Below are 18,831 nucleotides of genomic sequence, written 5' to 3'. Positions count from 1 at the left end.
TAGTTCATTCTTCACTAATCTGGGTGATTTTCACTGCTATACCACTGTATATCATAGAAATAATGACATACAATATCATGTAACAGTTGACATCAAAATTCAGTTCATTGGCTATTTTCACCCAAAATCAAATCCCCTTGAGGTACACACCGGACCTCCCCATCCTTTCGCATCACCCACCAAGTGTACCCAGGTCCTTGAGCAAAAGCAATCCCACGGATGGGTTTTCCCTTGCCAGAGGCAGGAGTAACCCAGACTGTCTTCCCCAGCATATTTCTCATATGCACGACAGGGACTTTATCTCCATCTACAGTATGTAAGAGTCTTGATTGGGCAGGGCCAGCTCGATTGGCAGATCCCCTGGTATTGACTAACCAGGTGGCCTTTGCTAAATGTGTGTCCCAATGTTTGAATGTCCCACCACCCATTGCTCTCAGCGTAGTTTTTAGCAGTCCATTGTATCGTTCGATTTTCCCGGAGGCTGGTGCATGGTAGGGGATGTGATAGACCCACTCAATGCCATGCTCTTTGGCCCAGGTGTCTATGAGGGCGTTTCGGAAGTGAGTCCCGTTGTCTGACTCAATTCTTTCTGGGGTGCCATGTCGCCACAGGACTTGCTTTTCAAGGCCCAGGATGGTGTTCCGGGCAGTGGCATGGGGCACAGGGTATGTTTCTAGCCAGCCGGTGGTTGCTTCCACCATGGTGAGCACATAGCGCTTACCGTGTCGGGTTTGTGGGAGTGTGATATAATCAATCTGCCAGGCCTCCCCATATTTATATTTCAACCATCGTCCCCCATACCAAAGAGGCTTTACTCGCTTGGCTTGTTTGATTGCAGCGCACGTTTCACACTCATGGATAACCTGTGCAATAGCGTCCATGGTTAAGTCCACCCCTCGATCACGAGCCCATCTATATGTTGCATCTCTTCCTTGATGGCCTGACGCGTCATGGGCCCACCGAGCTATAAATAGTTCACCCTTATGTTGCCAGTCCAAATCCACCTGAGCCACTTCAATCTTAGCAGCCTGGTCCACCTGCTGGTTATTTTGATGTTCCTCAGTAGCCCGACTCTTGGGTACGTGAGCATCTACGTGACGTACTTTTACAGTCAGGTTCTCTACCCGGGCAGCAATATCTTGCCACAACGCGGCAGCCCAGATGGGTTTACCTCTGCGCTACCAGTTGTTCTGCTTCCACTGCTGCAGCCACCCCCACAGGGCATTTGCCACCATCCATGAGTCAGTATAGAGATAAAGTACTGGCCATTTTTCTCGTTTGGCAATGTCCAAGGCCAGCTGGATGGCTTTCACCTCTGCAAACTGGCTCGATTCACCTTCTCCTTCAGCAGTTTCTGCAACTTGGCGTATAGGACTCCATACAGCAGCTTTCCATCTCCGATGCTTTCCCACAAGGCGACAGGACCCATCAGTGAACAGGGCATATTGCTTCTCGTTTTCTGGTAGTTTATTATACAGTGGGGCTTCTTCAGCACGTGTCACCTCCTCCTCTGGGGATATTCCAAAATCTTTGCCTTCTGACCAGTTCGTGATCACCTCCAAGATTCCTGGGCGACTGGGGTTTCCTATTCGGGCCCGTTGTGTGATCAGTGCGACCCACTTACTCCACGTAGCATGGGTTGCATGATGTGTAGAGGGGACCCTCCCTTTGAACATCCAGCCCAGCACCGGCAGTCGGGGTGCCAGGAGGAGCTGTGCTTCAGTACCAACCACTTCCGAAGCAGCTTGAACCCCTTCATATGCTGCCAATATCTCCTTCTCAGTTGGAGTGTAGCGGGCCTCGGATCCTCTGTATCCCCGACTCCAGAACCCTAAGGGTCGACCTCGAGTCTCCCCTGGTGCTTTCTGCCAGAGGCTCCAGGTAGGACCATTCTCCCCGGCTGCGGTGTAGAGCACATTCTTTACATCTTGTCCTGCCCGGACTGGCCCAAGGGCTACTGCATGAACTATCTCCTGTTTAATTTGTTCAAAGGCTTGTCGTTGCTCAGGGCCCCATTTGAAGTCGTTCTTCTTCCTGGTCACTTGATAGAGAGGGCTTACGATCTGACTGTAATTTGGAATATGCATTCTCCAAAAACCCACAACGCCTAAGAAAGCTTGCGTTTCCTTTTTGTTAGTTGGTGGAGACATGGCTGTTATTTTATTGATCACATCTGTTGGGATCTGACGACGTCCATCTTGCCATTTTATTCCTAAAAACTGGATCTCCTGTGCAGGTCCCTTGACCTTACTTTGTTTTATGGCAAAACCAGATTTCAGAAGGATTTGAATTATTTTCTTCCCTTTCTCAAAAACTTCCTCTGCTGTGTTGCCCCACACGATGATGTCGTCAATGTACTGCAGGTGTTCTGGAGCCTCACCCTGTTCCAGTGCGGTGTGGATCAGTCCATGGCAAATGGTAGGGCTGTGTTTCCACCCCTGGGGCAGTCGGTTCCAGGTGTACTGGACGCCCCTCCAAGTGAAAGCAAACTGTGGCCTGCACTCTGGCGCCAAAGGGATGGAGAAGAAGGCATTAGCAATGTCAATTGTGGCGTACCACTTGGCTGCCTTTGACTCCAGTTCGTATTGAAGTTCTAGCATGTCCGGCACGGCAGCACTCAGTGGCGGCGTGACTTCGTTCAGGCCACGGTAGTCTACTGTTAGTCTCCACTCTCCGTTAGACTTTCGCACTGGCCATATGGGACTGTTGAAGGGTGAGCGAGTCTTGCTGATCACTCCTTGGCTCTCCAGTCGACGAATCAGCTCATGGATGGGGATCAGAGAGTCTCGGTTGGTGCGGTATTGCCGCCGGTGCACTGTTGTGGTAGCGATTGGTACCTGTTGTTCTTCAACCCTCAGCAACCCCACAACAGAAGGATCCTGTGAGAGACCGGGCAAGGTGGACAGCTGTTTAATTTCCTCTGTCTCCAGGGCAACTATACCAAAAGCCCACCGATACCCTTTTGGGTCCTTGAAATACCCTCTCCTGAGATAGTCTATGCCAAGGATGCACGGAGCCTCTGGGCCAGTCACAATGGGGTGCTTCTGCCACTCATTCCCGGTCAGGCTCACTTCGGCCTCCAATACAGTTAACTCTTGGGATCCCCCTGTCACTCCAGAAATACAAATGGGTTCTGCCCCTTTATGGTTTGATGGCATCAGGGTGCACTGTGCACCGGTGTCTACTAGAGCCTTATACTCCTGTGGGTCTGATGTGCCAGGCCATCGAATCCACACAGTCCAGTAAACCCGGTTGTCCCTTTCCTCCACCTGGCTGGAGGCAGGGCCCCTCTAGTTCTGGTCATAGTATCCATCTCTCACTTCTTGCAAACGTGAGTCAAGAATTTCTTCATTGCAATTACAATCCAAAGTAAGATCAGCCCTTCTACTCTGTCTGGGGAACTGTTCACTGGAAACTGGACCGTCGTGAGACAGGTTTTTCCTGACAACTGGAGCAGCATTTTTCCTGGGAGAACCCCCTTGTGTGATTGTTTTTCCTTGCAACTCACGTACACGTGCCTCTAGGACGAAGGTAGGTTTTCCATCCCACTGCCTCATGTCCTCTCCGTGGTCACGCAGGTAAAACCACAGGGTGCCCCGTGGTGTGTACTTTCTACATCCTCTCTCTTGAGGAGAAAAACGCTGACTCCTAATGGCTGAGATACTGGTCCGTACAGGTGGAGAATAAGACATATCCTCTTTGAGTTGCTGGACCTCCCGGGACAGTTTCTCCACAGCCGAGACAAGGGAGGAGGAGATAGTTTCTTCAAAATCCCGAAGTCTGCTAACCACCTCATCCACCGTTGGTGCTTCTTCCTCTTTCCAGCACAGTACTGCCAACGAACTGGCATACGATGCTGGTGCGCTCCGTACCAACTTCCGCCACATGGGTCGCGTGCACTGGACGTCATCTGGATCTTTGGGTGTTCGGCCGTCGTCCAGGTCACTATAAACCACCTCCAGCACGCCTAGTTCTCTCAGGTACTGGATACCTCTCTCCATAGTGGTCCATTTGCCTAGGCGATATATACAACATCTTCCTTGAAGGGATACCTTTCCTTCACGCCTGACAGCAGTCGCCTCCAGAGGCTGAGGACCTGTGTCCCTTTTCCAATTGCTTTGTCAATACCTGCTTCCCTAGCAAGGGATCCCAGCTGTTTGGCCTCCTTCCCCTCTAATTCCAGGCTACTGGCCCCATTATCCCAGCATCGGAGCAGCCAGGTAACAATATGCTCGCCTGGACGACGGCCGAAATCTTTCCGCATATCTCGCAACTCATTCAGGGATAAGGATCGGGTGGTTTCCGTCTTGTTTATGAGTTCTTCCTCTTCCTCCTCCCCTCCTCGTGATGTCCCTGCTTTTCCATCATCCTTTTCTACACGACCTGACTTCCGCTTCAAAGATTTCTTCTTCTGTACAGGGGCGACGGATACCAGCGATGGTTGGTCCTCTGGTTCAGCTGTAGTACCCGTCGCGAGGGTTTGGGTAGCTGCAGTGCCTGTCGCGGGGGTTGGAGTATTTGTAGTGACTGTTGCCGGGGTTTGAGTGGCTGCAGTGCCTGTTGCGGGGGTTGGAGTAACTGTAGTGACTGTTGCCGGGGTCTGAGTAGCCATAGTGGTTGTTGCGGGGGTTGAAGTAGCCACGGTGCCTGTCACAGGGGTTTGAGTAGCCACAGTGGTTGTCGTGCGGGTTGAAGGAGCTACAGTGCCTGTCGTGGGGGTTTGAGTAGTCACTGTATCTGTTGCTGGGGTTGATCTCTGGACAGTATTCCTGAAGAGTTGTTTAACTCTAAACAAGGCCTGAACCACATTCAGAAGACATAGCAATATGATCATGCTTGTTTGAACATCCCAAGGATATTCAAAATTCTCAGGGAATATTGTAGACGTCTTCATGAAGAGGATAGAAGAGAAAGGAGTTTCTGAAGATATGGAGGGGAAGGTGAACAAGTGGGAGAAAGTGTCCCATCTTGTCTCCCCCCTAAATTCATCCTCTGAGGTGAAGACGTAAGAAGTGTAATTATTAATAGTTTCCAAAAGATAGCTCCCAAAGAACAGGAATGATGGCAGTGCTGAGTACAGGCTCGTGACCAATAATTTTATCATAACATAAAGCCAGGTCACACAGTATAGCAAAGCAATGACCTTAATCCATTTCCCAGAGATGACCAACCCCACATAAAAACTGATAATCAGCAGTATAGACAGCCAGTAAGGTGCTACATACCACAACTGCAAGAACAGATCCAAAAACTCTGAGAGCAAATAAATCAACATTGTGAACATCGAGTACTAAACTGATATAATGAATGCTTATAACAAATTTCTTTTAACCCGTTCGGGTCAGATGTGTCGTTATCTCAACCCTTCGAGCCCCACGTTGGGCGCCAAAAAGGACTGTCGTGGTTTAACCTGGCAGGCAGCCAAATACCACGCAGCCGCTCACTCACTCCCCCCACCCCCAGCGGGACGGGGAGAGAATCGGAAGGGTAAGAGTGAGAAAGACTCGTGGGTTGAGATAAAGACAGTTTAATAGAACAGGGAAAAAGAAGGGAAAATAATAATGATAATGATAATGATAAAATATACAAAATGAGTGATGCACAATGCAATTGCTCACCACCCGCGCTGACCGATAACCAAGTAGCGATCGGTACTTCCTGGATCACGCCTACCCTTCATATACTGAGCATGACGTCACATGGTATGGAATACCCCATTAGCCAGCTGGGCTGGCTGTCCTGATTATGTTCCCTCCCATTTTGTGTACCTAGCTCAGTCAGTAGGCACGGGAGCTGTCCTTGGACTAGGAGGGCACTTAGCAACAACTGAAAACATCAGTGTGTTATCAACATTCTTCTCATACTAAATCCAAAACACAGCACTAGGAAGAAATTTAACCCTATCCCAGCCGAAACCAGGACAGTATCCACCCCTTATTCCATACCATTTACGTCGTGCTTAGGTCTCACATCTTTTTTTAATACATTTCAATTAACCACCATTATCTTTCTTTATATATACACACATATATATATATGCACGCACAGATATCATTCCCTCGGTCTATGGATTATCCCTCTAAAATGTCCACTGAGTTCATTTAGTCCATGACTTTGGGCTCCATCTGTTATAACAGTCTTTCAGGGCCGAAGAGATGGTGTGCGGTGTTGGGCCGTTGCATCCTGAAGCCAGTTCTCATTTTGGTACTGCTGCGCTCGTCCAGTTCTATCATCGTTGCACTTCGCTCGGTTTCATTGGAGTTAGTTCATTCTTCACTAATCTGGGTGATTTTCACTGCTATACCACTGTATATCATAGAAATAATGACATACAATATCATGTAACAGTTGACATCAAAATTCAGTTCATTGGCTATTTTCACCCAAAATCAAATCCCCTTGAGGTACACACCGGACCTCCCCATCCTTTCGCATCACCCACCAAGTGTACCCAGGTCCTTGAGCAAAAGCAATCCCACGGATGGGTTTTCCCTTGCCAGAGGCAGGAGTAACCCAGACTGTCTTCCCCAGCATATTTCTCATATGCACGACAGGGACTTTATCTCCATCTACAGTATGTAAGAGTCTTGATTGGGCAGGGCCAGCTCGATTGGCAGATCCCCTGGTATTGACTAACCAGGTGGCCTTTGCTAAATGTGTGTCCCAATGTTTGAATGTCCCACCACCCATTGCTCTCAGCGTAGTTTTTAGCAGTCCATTGTATCGTTCGATTTTCCCGGAGGCTGGTGCATGGTAGGGGATGTGATAGACCCACTCAATGCCATGCTCTTTGGCCCAGGTGTCTATGAGGGCGTTTCGGAAGTGAGTCCCGTTGTCTGACTCAATTCTTTCTGGGGTGCCATGTCGCCACAGGACTTGCTTTTCAAGGCCCAGGATGGTGTTCCGGGCAGTGGCATGGGGCACAGGGTATGTTTCTAGCCAGCCGGTGGTTGCTTCCACCATGGTGAGCACATAGCGCTTACCGTGTCGGGTTTGTGGGAGTGTGATATAATCAATCTGCCAGGCCTCCCCATATTTATATTTCAACCATCGTCCCCCATACCAAAGAGGCTTTACTCGCTTGGCTTGTTTGATTGCAGCGCACGTTTCACACTCATGGATAACCTGTGCAATAGCGTCCATGGTTAAGTCCACCCCTCGATCACGAGCCCATCTATATGTTGCATCTCTTCCTTGATGGCCTGACGCGTCATGGGCCCACCGAGCTATAAATAGTTCACCCTTATGTTGCCAGTCCAAATCCACCTGAGCCACTTCAATCTTAGCAGCCTGGTCCACCTGCTGGTTATTTTGATGTTCCTCAGTAGCCCGACTCTTGGGTACGTGAGCATCTACGTGACGTACTTTTACAGTCAGGTTCTCTACCCGGGCAGCAATATCTTGCCACAACGCGGCAGCCCAGATGGGTTTACCTCTGCGCTACCAGTTGTTCTGCTTCCACTGCTGCAGCCACCCCCACAGGGCATTTGCCACCATCCATGAGTCAGTATAGAGATAAAGTACTGGCCATTTTTCTCGTTTGGCAATGTCCAAGGCCAGCTGGATGGCTTTCACCTCTGCAAACTGGCTCGATTCACCTTCTCCTTCAGCAGTTTCTGCAACTTGGCGTATAGGACTCCATACAGCAGCTTTCCATCTCCGATGCTTTCCCACAAGGCGACAGGACCCATCAGTGAACAGGGCATATTGCTTCTCGTTTTCTGGTAGTTTATTATACAGTGGGGCTTCTTCAGCACGTGTCACCTCCTCCTCTGGGGATATTCCAAAATCTTTGCCTTCTGACCAGTTCGTGATCACCTCCAAGATTCCTGGGCGACTGGGGTTTCCTATTCGGGCCCGTTGTGTGATCAGTGCGACCCACTTACTCCACGTAGCATGGGTTGCATGATGTGTAGAGGGGACCCTCCCTTTGAACATCCAGCCCAGCACCGGCAGTCGGGGTGCCAGGAGGAGCTGTGCTTCAGTACCAACCACTTCCGAAGCAGCTTGAACCCCTTCATATGCTGCCAATATCTCCTTCTCAGTTGGAGTGTAGCGGGCCTCGGATCCTCTGTATCCCCGACTCCAGAACCCTAAGGGTCGACCTCGAGTCTCCCCTGGTGCTTTCTGCCAGAGGCTCCAGGTAGGACCATTCTCCCCGGCTGCGGTGTAGAGCACATTCTTTACATCTTGTCCTGCCCGGACTGGCCCAAGGGCTACTGCATGAACTATCTCCTGTTTAATTTGTTCAAAGGCTTGTCGTTGCTCAGGGCCCCATTTGAAGTCGTTCTTCTTCCTGGTCACTTGATAGAGAGGGCTTACGATCTGACTGTAATTTGGAATATGCATTCTCCAAAAACCCACAACGCCTAAGAAAGCTTGCGTTTCCTTTTTGTTAGTTGGTGGAGACATGGCTGTTATTTTATTGATCACATCTGTTGGGATCTGACGACGTCCATCTTGCCATTTTATTCCTAAAAACTGGATCTCCTGTGCAGGTCCCTTGACCTTACTTTGTTTTATGGCAAAACCAGATTTCAGAAGGATTTGAATTATTTTCTTCCCTTTCTCAAAAACTTCCTCTGCTGTGTTGCCCCACACGATGATGTCGTCAATGTACTGCAGGTGTTCTGGAGCCTCACCCTGTTCCAGTGCGGTGTGGATCAGTCCATGGCAAATGGTAGGGCTGTGTTTCCACCCCTGGGGCAGTCGGTTCCAGGTGTACTGGACGCCCCTCCAAGTGAAAGCAAACTGTGGCCTGCACTCTGCCGCCAAAGGGATGGAGAAGAAGGCATTAGCAATGTCAATTGTGGCGTACCACTTGGCTGCCTTTGACTCCAGTTCGTATTGAAGTTCTAGCATGTCCGGCACGGCAGCACTCAGTGGCGGCGTGACTTCGTTCAGGCCACGGTAGTCTACTGTTAGTCTCCACTCTCCGTTAGACTTTCGCACTGGCCATATGGGACTGTTGAAGGGTGAGCGAGTCTTGCTGATCACTCCTTGGCTCTCCAGTCGACGAATCAGCTCATGGATGGGGATCAGAGAGTCTCGGTTGGTGCGGTATTGCCGCCGGTGCACTGTTGTGGTAGCGATTGGTACCTGTTGTTCTTCAACCCTCAGCAACCCCACAACAGAAGGATCCTGTGAGAGACCGGGCAAGGTGGACAGCTGTTTAATTTCCTCTGTCTCCAGGGCAGCTATACCAAAAGCCCACCGATACCCTTTTGGGTCCTTGAAATACCCTCTCCTGAGATAGTCTATGCCAAGGATGCACGGAGCCTCTGGGCCAGTCACAATGGGGTGCTTCTGCCACTCATTCCCGGTCAGGCTCACTTCGGCCTCCAATACAGTTAACTCTTGGGATCCCCCTGTCACTCCAGAAATACAAATGGGTTCTGCCCCTTTATGGTTTGATGGCATCAGGGTGCACTGTGCACCGGTGTCTACTAGAGCCTTATACTCCTGTGGGTCTGATGTGCCAGGCCATCGAATCCACACAGTCCAGTAAACCCGGTTGTCCCTTTCCTCCACCTGGCTGGAGGCAGGGCCCCTCTAGTTCTGGTCATAGTATCCATCTCTCACTTCTTGCAAACGTGAGTCAAGAATTTCTTCATTGCAATTACAATCCAAAGTAAGATCAGCCCTTCTACTCTGTCTGGGGAACTGTTCACTGGAAACTGGACCGTCGTGAGACAGGTTTTTCCTGACAACTGGAGCAGCATTTTTCCTGGGAGAACCCCCTTGTGTGATTGTTTTTCCTTGCAACTCACGTACACGTGCCTCTAGGACGAAGGTAGGTTTTCCATCCCACTGCCTCATGTCCTCTCCGTGGTCACGCAGGTAAAACCACAGGGTGCCCCGTGGTGTGTACTTTCTACATCCTCTCTCTTGAGGAGAAAAACGCTGACTCCTAATGGCTGAGATACTGGTCCGTACAGGTGGAGAATAAGACATATCCTCTTTGAGTTGCTGGACCTCCCGGGACAGTTTCTCCACAGCCGAGACAAGGGAGGAGGAGATAGTTTCTTCAAAATCCCGAAGTCTGCTAACCACCTCATCCACCGTTGGTGCTTCTTCCTCTTTCCAGCACAGTACTGCCAACGAACTGGCATACGATGCTGGTGCGCTCCGTACCAACTTCCGCCACATGGGTCGCGTGCACTGGACGTCATCTGGATCTTTGGGTGTTCGGCCGTCGTCCAGGTCACTATAAACCACCTCCAGCACGCCTAGTTCTCTCAGGTACTGGATACCTCTCTCCATAGTGGTCCATTTGCCTAGGCGATATATACAACATCTTCCTTGAAGGGATACCTTTCCTTCACGCCTGACAGCAGTCGCCTCCAGAGGCTGAGGACCTGTGTCCCTTTTCCAATTGCTTTGTCAATACCTGCTTCCCTAGCAAGGGATCCCAGCTGTTTGGCCTCCTTCCCCTCTAATTCCAGGCTACTGGCCCCATTATCCCAGCATCGGAGCAGCCAGGTAACAATATGCTCGCCTGGACGACGGCCGAAATCTTTCCGCATATCTCGCAACTCATTCAGGGATAAGGATCGGGTGGTTTCCGTCTCGTTTATGAGTTCTTCCTCTTCCTCCTCCCCTCCTCGTGATGTCCCTGCTTTTCCATCATCCTTTTCTACACGACCTGACTTCCGCTTCAAAGATTTCTTCTTCTGTACAGGGGCGACGGATACCAGCGATGGTTGGTCCTCTGGTTCAGCTGTAGTACCCGTCGCGAGGGTTTGGGTAGCTGCAGTGCCTGTCGCGGGGGTTGGAGTATTTGTAGTGACTGTTGCCGGGGTTTGAGTGGCTGCAGTGCCTGTTGCGGGGGTTGGAGTAACTGTAGTGACTGTTGCCGGGGTCTGAGTAGCCATAGTGGTTGTTGCGGGGGTTGAAGTAGCCACGGTGCCTGTCACAGGGGTTTGAGTAGCCACAGTGGTTGTCGTGTGGGTTGAAGGAGCTACAGTGCCTGTCGTGGGGGTTTGAGTAGTCACTGTATCTGTTGCTGGGGTTGATCTCTGGACAGTATTCCTGAAGAGTTGTTTAACTCTAAACAAGGCCTGAACCACATTCAGAAGACATAGCAATATGATCATGCTTGTTTGAACATCCCAAGGATATTCAAAATTCTCAGGGAATATTGTAGACGTCTTCATGAAGAGGATAGAAGAGAAAGGAGTTTCTGAAGATATGGAGGGGAAGGTGAACAAGTGGGAGAAAGTGTCCCATCTTGTCTCCCCCCTAAATTCATCCTCTGAGGTGAAGACGTAAGAAGTGTAATTATTAATAGTTTCCAAAAGATAGCTCCCAAAGAACAGGAATGATGGCAGTGCTGAGTACAGGCTCGTGACCAATAATTTTATCATAACATAAAGCCAGGTCACACAGTATAGCAAAGCAATGACCTTAATCCATTTCCCAGAGATGACCAACCCCACATAAAAACTGATAATCAGCAGTATAGACAGCCAGTAAGGTGCTACATACCACAACTGCAAGAACAGATCCAAAAACTCTGAGAGCAAATAAATCAACATTGTGAACATCGAGTACTAAACTGATATAATGAATGCTTATAACAAATTTCTTTTAACCCGTTCGGGTCAGATGTGTCGTTATCTCAACCCTTCGAGCCCCACGTTGGGCGCCAAAAAGGACTGTCGTGGTTTAACCTGGCAGGCAGCCAAATACCACGCAGCCGCTCACTCACTCCCCCCACCCCCAGCGGGACGGGGAGAGAATCGGAAGGGTAAGAGTGAGAAAGACTCGTGGGTTGAGATAAAGACAGTTTAATAGAACAGGGAAAAAGAAGGGAAAATAATAATGATAATGATAATGATAAAATATACAAAATGAGTGATGCACAATGCAATTGCTCACCACCCGCGCTGACCGATAACCAAGTAGCGATCGGTACTTCCTGGATCACGCCTACCCTTCATATACTGAGCATGACGTCACATGGTATGGAATACCCCATTAGCCAGCTGGGCTGGCTGTCCTGATTATGTTCCCTCCCATTTTGTGTACCTAGCTCAGTCAGTAGGCACGGGAGCTGTCCTTGGACTAGGAGGGCACTTAGCAACAACTGAAAACATCAGTGTGTTATCAACATTCTTCTCATACTAAATCCAAAACACAGCACTAGGAAGAAATTTAACCCTATCCCAGCCGAAACCAGGACAGTATCCACCCCTTATTCCATACCATTTACGTCGTGCTTAGGTCTCACATCTTTTTTTAATACATTTCAATTAACCACCATTATCTTTCTTTATATATACACACATATATATATATGCACGCACAGATATCATTCCCTCGGTCTATGGATTATCCCTCTAAAATGTCCACTGAGTTCATTTAGTCCATGACTTTGGGCTCCATCTGTTATAACAGTCTTTCAGGGCCGAAGAGATGGTGTGCGGTGTTGGGCCGTTGCATCCTGAAGCCAGTTCTCATTTTGGTACTGCTGCGCTCGTCCAGTTCTATCATCGTTGCACTTCGCTCGGTTTCATTGGAGTTAGTTCATTCTTCACTAATCTGGGTGATTTTCACTGCTATACCACTGTATATCATAGAAATAATGACATACAATATCATGTAACAGTTGACATCAAAATTCAGTTCATTGGCTATTTTCACCCAAAATCAAATCCCCTTGAGGTACACACCGGACCTCCCCATCCTTTCGCATCACCCACCAAGTGTACCCAGGTCCTTGAGCAAAAGCAATCCCACGGATGGGTTTTCCCTTGCCAGAGGCAGGAGTAACCCAGACTGTCTTCCCCAGCATATTTCTCATATGCACGACAGGGACTTTATCTCCATCTACAGTATGTAAGAGTCTTGATTGGGCAGGGCCAGCTCGATTGGCAGATCCCCTGGTATTGACTAACCAGGTGGCCTTTGCTAAATGTGTGTCCCAATGTTTGAATGTCCCACCACCCATTGCTCTCAGCGTAGTTTTTAGCAGTCCATTGTATCGTTCGATTTTCCCGGAGGCTGGTGCATGGTAGGGGATGTGATAGACCCACTCAATGCCATGCTCTTTGGCCCAGGTGTCTATGAGGGCGTTTCGGAAGTGAGTCCCGTTGTCTGACTCAATTCTTTCTGGGGTGCCATGTCGCCACAGGACTTGCTTTTCAAGGCCCAGGATGGTGTTCCGGGCAGTGGCATGGGGCACAGGGTATGTTTCTAGCCAGCCGGTGGTTGCTTCCACCATGGTGAGCACATAGCGCTTACCGTGTCGGGTTTGTGGGAGTGTGATATAATCAATCTGCCAGGCCTCCCCATATTTATATTTCAACCATCGTCCCCCATACCAAAGAGGCTTTACTCGCTTGGCTTGTTTGATTGCAGCGCACGTTTCACACTCATGGATAACCTGTGCAATAGCGTCCATGGTTAAGTCCACCCCTCGATCACGAGCCCATCTATATGTTGCATCTCTTCCTTGATGGCCTGACGCGTCATGGGCCCACCGAGCTATAAATAGTTCACCCTTATGTTGCCAGTCCAAATCCACCTGAGCCACTTCAATCTTAGCAGCCTGGTCCACCTGCTGGTTATTTTGATGTTCCTCAGTAGCCCGACTCTTGGGTACGTGAGCATCTACGTGACGTACTTTTACAGTCAGGTTCTCTACCCGGGCAGCAATATCTTGCCACAACGCGGCAGCCCAGATGGGTTTACCTCTGCGCTACCAGTTGTTCTGCTTCCACTGCTGCAGCCACCCCCACAGGGCATTTGCCACCATCCATGAGTCAGTATAGAGATAAAGTACTGGCCATTTTTCTCGTTTGGCAATGTCCAAGGCCAGCTGGATGGCTTTCACCTCTGCAAACTGGCTCGATTCACCTTCTCCTTCAGCAGTTTCTGCAACTTGGCGTATAGGACTCCATACAGCAGCTTTCCATCTCCGATGCTTTCCCACAAGGCGACAGGACCCATCAGTGAACAGGGCATATTGCTTCTCGTTTTCTGGTAGTTTATTATACAGTGGGGCTTCTTCAGCACGTGTCACCTCCTCCTCTGGGGATATTCCAAAATCTTTGCCTTCTGACCAGTTCGTGATCACCTCCAAGATTCCTGGGCGACTGGGGTTTCCTATTCGGGCCCGTTGTGTGATCAGTGCGACCCACTTACTCCACGTAGCATGGGTTGCATGATGTGTAGAGGGGACCCTCCCTTTGAACATCCAGCCCAGCACCGGCAGTCGGGGTGCCAGGAGGAGCTGTGCTTCAGTACCAACCACTTCCGAAGCAGCTTGAACCCCTTCATATGCTGCCAATATCTCCTTCTCAGCTGGAGTGTAGCGGGCCTCGGATCCTCTGTATCCCCGACTCCAGAACCCTAAGGGTCGACCTCGAGTCTCCCCTGGTGCTTTCTGCCAGAGGCTCCAGGTAGGACCATTCTCCCCGGCTGCGGTGTAGAGCACATTCTTTACATCTTGTCCTGCCCGGACTGGCCCAAGGGCTACTGCATGAACTATCTCCTGTTTAATTTGTTCAAAGGCTTGTCGTTGCTCAGGGCCCCATTTGAAGTCGTTCTTCTTCCTGGTCACTTGATAGAGAGGGCTTACGATCTGACTGTAATTTGGAATATGCATTCTCCAAAAACCCACAACGCCTAAGAAAGCTTGCGTTTCCTTTTTGTTAGTTGGTGGAGACATGGCTGTTATTTTATTGATCACATCTGTTGGGATCTGACGACGTCCATCTTGCCATTTTATTCCTAAAAACTGGATCTCCTGTGCAGGTCCCTTGACCTTACTTTGTTTTATGGCAAAACCAGATTTCAGAAGGATTTGAATTATTTTCTTCCCTTTCTCAAAAACTTCCTCTGCTGTGTTGCCCCACACGATGATGTCGTCAATGTACTGCAGGTGTTCTGGAGCCTCACCCTGTTCCAGTGCGGTGTGGATCAGTCCATGGCAAATGGTAGGGCTGTGTTTCCACCCCTGGGGCAGTCGGTTCCAGGTGTACTGGACGCCCCTCCAAGTGAAAGCAAACTGTGGCCTGCACTCTGGCGCCAAAGGGATGGAGAAGAAGGCATTAGCAATGTCAATTGTGGCGTACCACTTGGCTGCCTTTGACTCCAGTTCGTATTGAAGTTCTAGCATGTCCGGCACGGCAGCACTCAGTGGCGGCGTGACTTCGTTCAGGCCACGGTAGTCTACTGTTAGTCTCCACTCTCCGTTAGACTTTCGCACTGGCCATATGGGACTGTTGAAGGGTGAGCGAGTCTTGCTGATCACTCCTTGGCTCTCCAGTCGACGAATCAGCTCATGGATGGGGATCAGAGAGTCTCGGTTGGTGCGGTATTGCCGCCGGTGCACTGTTGTGGTAGCGATTGGTACCTGTTGTTCTTCAACCCTCAGCAACCCCACAACAGAAGGATCCTGTGAGAGACCGGGCAAGGTGGACAGCTGTTTAATTTCCTCTGTCTCCAGGGCAGCTATACCAAAAGCCCACCGATACCCTTTTGGGTCCTTGAAATACCCTCTCCTGAGATAGTCTATGCCAAGGATGCACGGAGCCTCTGGGCCAGTCACAATGGGGTGCTTCTGCCACTCATTCCCGGTCAGGCTCACTTCGGCCTCCAATACAGTTAACTCTTGGGATCCCCCTGTCACTCCAGAAATACAAATGGGTTCTGCCCCTTTATGGTTTGATGGCATCAGGGTGCACTGTGCACCGGTGTCTACTAGAGCCTTATACTCCTGTGGGTCTGATGTGCCAGGCCATCGAATCCACACAGTCCAGTAAACCCGGTTGTCCCTTTCCTCCACCTGGCTGGAGGCAGGGCCCCTCTAGTTCTGGTCATAGTATCCATCTCTCACTTCTTGCAAACGTGAGTCAAGAATTTCTTCATTGCAATTACAATCCAAAGTAAGATCAGCCCTTCTACTCTGTCTGGGGAACTGTTCACTGGAAACTGGACCGTCGTGAGACAGGTTTTTCCTGACAACTGGAGCAGCATTTTTCCTGGGAGAACCCCCTTGTGTGATTGTTTTTCCTTGCAACTCACGTACACGTGCCTCTAGGACGAAGGTAGGTTTTCCATCCCACTGCCTCATGTCCTCTCCGTGGTCACGCAGGTAAAACCACAGGGTGCCCCGTGGTGTGTACTTTCTACATCCTCTCTCTTGAGGAGAAAAACGCTGACTCCTAATGGCTGAGATACTGGTCCGTACAGGTGGAGAATAAGACATATCCTCTTTGAGTTGCTGGACCTCCCGGGACAGTTTCTCCACAGCCGAGACAAGGGAGGAGGAGATAGTTTCTTCAAAATCCCGAAGTCTGCTAACCACCTCATCCACCGTTGGTGCTTCTTCCTCTTTCCAGCACAGTACTGCCAACGAACTGGCATACGATGCTGGTGCGCTCCGTACCAACTTCTGCCACATGGGTCGCGTGCACTGGACGTCATCTGGATCTTTGGGTGTTCGGCCGTCGTCCAGGTCACTATAAACCACCTCCAGCACGCCTAGTTCTCTCAGGTACTGGATACCTCTCTCCATAGTGGTCCATTTGCCTAGGCGATATATACAACATCTTCCTTGAAGGGATACCTTTCCTTCACGCCTGACAGCAGTCGCCTCCAGAGGCTGAGGACCTGTGTCCCTTTTCCAATTGCTTTGTCAATACCTGCTTCCCTAGCAAGGGATCCCAGCTGTTTGGCCTCCTTCCCCTCTAATTCCAGGCTACTGGCCCCATTATCCCAGCATCGGAGCAGCCAGGTAACAATATGCTCGCCTGGACGACGGCCGAAATCTTTCCGCATATCTCGCAACTCATTCAGGGATAAGGATCGGGTGGTTTCCGTCTCGTTTATGAGTTCTTCCTCTTCCTCCTCCCCTCCTCGTGATGTCCCTGCTTTTCCATCATCCTTTTCTACACGACCTGACTTCCGCTTCAAAGATTTCTTCTTCTGTACAGGGGCGACGGATACCAGCGATGGTTGGTCCTCTGGTTCAGCTGTAGTACCCGTCGCGAGGGTTTGGGTAGCTGCAGTGCCTGTCGCGGGGGTTGGAGTATTTGTAGTGACTGTTGCCGGGGTTTGAGTGGCTGCAGTGCCTGTTGCGGGGGTTGGAGTAACTGTAGTGACTGTTGCCGGGGTCTGAGTAGCCATAGTGGTTGTTGCGGGGGTTGAAGTAGCCACGGTGTCTGTCACAGGGGTTTGAGTAGCCACAGTGGTTGTCGTGCGGGTTGAAGGAGCTACAGTGCCTGTCGTGGGGGTTTGAGTAGTCACTGTATCTGTTGCTGGGGTTGATCTCTGGACAGTATTCCTGAAGAGTTGTTTAACTCTAAACAAGGCCTGAACCACATTCAGAAGACATAGCAATATGATCATGCTTGTTTGAACATCCCAAGGATATTCAAAATTCTCAGGGAATATTGTAGACGTCTTCATGAAGAGGATAGAAGAGAAAGGAGTTTCTGAAGATATGGAGGGGAAGGTGAACAAGTGGGAGAAAGTGTCCCATCTTGTCTCCCCCCTAAATTCATCCTCTGAGGTGAAGACGTAAGAAGTGTAATTATTAATAGTTTCCAAAAGATAGCTCCCAAAGAACAGGAATGATGGCAGTGCTGAGTACAGGCTCGTGACCAATAATTTTATCATAACATAAAGCCAGGTCACACAGTATAGCAAAGCAATGACCTTAATCCATTTCCCAGAGATGACCAACCCCACATAAAAACTGATAATCAGCAGTATAGACAGCCAGTAAGGTGCTACATACCACAACTGCAAGAACAGATCCAAAAACTCTGAGAGCAAATAAATCAACATTGTGAACATCGAGTACTAAACTGATATAATGAATGCTTATAACAAATTTCTTTTAACCCGTTCGGGTCAGATGTGTCGTTATCTCAACCCTTCGAGCCCCACGTTGGGCGCCAAAAAGGACTGTCGTGGTTTAACCTGGCAGGCAGCCAAATACCACGCAGCCGCTCACTCACTCCCCCCACCCCCAGCGGGACGGGGAGAGAATCGGAAGGGTAAGAGTGAGAAAGACTCGTGGGTTGAGATAAAGACAGTTTAATAGAACAGGGAAAAAGAAGGGAAAATAATAATGATAATGATAATGATAAAATATACAAAATGAGTGATGCACAATGCAATTGCTCACCACCCGCGCTGACCGATAACCAAGTAGCGATCGGTACTTCCTGGATCACGCCTACCCTTCATATACTGAGCATGACGTCACATGGTATGGAATACCCCATTAGCCAGCTGGGCTGGCTGTCCTGATTATGTTCCCTCCCATTTTGTGTACCTAGCTCAGTCAGTAGGCACGGGAGCTGTCCTTGGACTAGGAGGGCACTTAGCAACAACTGAAAACATCAGTGTGTTATCAACATTCTTCTCATACTAAATCCAAAACACAGCACTAGGAAGAAATTTAACCCTATCCCAGCCGAAACCAGGACACCGAGGAACAAAACCAGAGCTCAATGAACAAAACCAGAGACTGAGGAACAAAACAAGATCCCGAGGAACAAAACCAGAGTCCGTGGACCTACTCTAGAGGCCGAGGAACAAAACCAGAGCTGGAGGAACAAAATCAGAGCCCGAGGAACAAAACCAGAGCTCGAGGAAGAAAACCAGAGCCCTAGGAAAAAAAACAGACCCCGAGGAAGAACGAAAGGACCCGAGAAACTACACCAGAGCCCAAGGAAAAAAACCAGAGCTGAAGGAAAGAAACCAGAGCCCGAGGAACAAAACCAGAGCCCAAGGAAAAAAAACAGAGGCCGAGGAAGAAAACCATGGTCTGAGGGAAAAACCCAGTACCTGAGGAACTAAACCAGAGCCCAA

This window comes from Calonectris borealis, chromosome 16 (assembly GCF_964195595.1).
Source record: "Calonectris borealis chromosome 16, bCalBor7.hap1.2, whole genome shotgun sequence".
In the NCBI taxonomy this organism is placed as follows: domain Eukaryota; kingdom Metazoa; phylum Chordata; class Aves; order Procellariiformes; family Procellariidae; genus Calonectris; species Calonectris borealis.
This window is presented reverse-complemented; position numbering follows the sequence as displayed.